A 1,032-nucleotide genomic window follows, 5' to 3' on the forward strand; every position below is an offset into this window, starting at 1 on the left:
GGGGGCATGGCAATATTTCTATATCTTTTGGCGAAAATGGGTGGTAAACGAACACATAATTTTTTGAACGCATAGAAAAGCAATAGAACGTACTAGAAATGACCGAACATGTCAGGTACTTCCGTTTTCAGTTTCAGGATTGTTCCTTTCTTTGAAGGTTAATAATGACGTCAGAAATAATTATGCTGTCCACGATTCCTGAACGTGCGGCTGTCTTCTTTGTCAATAAATCTGTGCGGTTCCAGTTTTTTTTTTTTTTTTGCTGTTGGTTTTGTTTGGAGGTTTGTTTGGTTGTTGTTGTTTTTTTGGGGGGGGAGGTTTACTGATATACAAATATTGATCCTCTATCCAATGTATCGGGGACCGGTGAACTAGAAAACAAAGGGTGGTTGCCATAGAGCTCTCTAAACATCCCCCCCCAACCAAGACTATAATCGGGTTTGCGCAAAGCGGCGTTCCGAACTTCGGGGCCCCTCGATCACGTCTATACACTATTATTATGGCGCCAAGGCCAACAGACGCCTTGGGGGCTGGGGGGGATGGGGGGAGGGGGAGGAGCAGGGTGCGGAGTGATTCCTGGAAAGCGGTCGTTTCTCCTCTAGGCCTAGCTGAAGTTTTATTATTTTATTTGCGTCTAACGTACAGGCTCCAGCAATAACTGTTTCCTCGAGGAGCTCTTAGTCTTTCCCCTGGTCTCCCAAAGCGGTTTTTGATGTTGATCTTTGAGTGCGCGAGGGCTACAAGGTGTGTGCGTGCCTGTGTGTGTGCGTGTGTGTGCGTGTGTGTATGTGAGTGTGTGTGTGTGTGTGCGTGCCTGTGTGTGTACGTGTGTGTACGTGTGTGTGCGTGTGTGTGTATGTGAGTGTGTGTGTGTGTGTGCGTGCCTGTGTGTGTACGTGTGTGTACGTGTGTGTGCGTGTGTGTGTGTGTGTGTGCGTGTGTGTATGTGAGTGTGTGTGTGTGCGTGTGCGTGTGTGTGTATGTGAGTGTGTGTGTGTATGTGAGTGTGTGCGTGTGAGTGTGTGTATGTGT

The sequence above is a fragment of the Aplysia californica genome, unplaced genomic scaffold (assembly GCF_000002075.1).
Source record: "Aplysia californica isolate F4 #8 unplaced genomic scaffold, AplCal3.0 scaffold00181, whole genome shotgun sequence".
NCBI lineage: Eukaryota > Metazoa > Mollusca > Gastropoda > Aplysiida > Aplysiidae > Aplysia > Aplysia californica.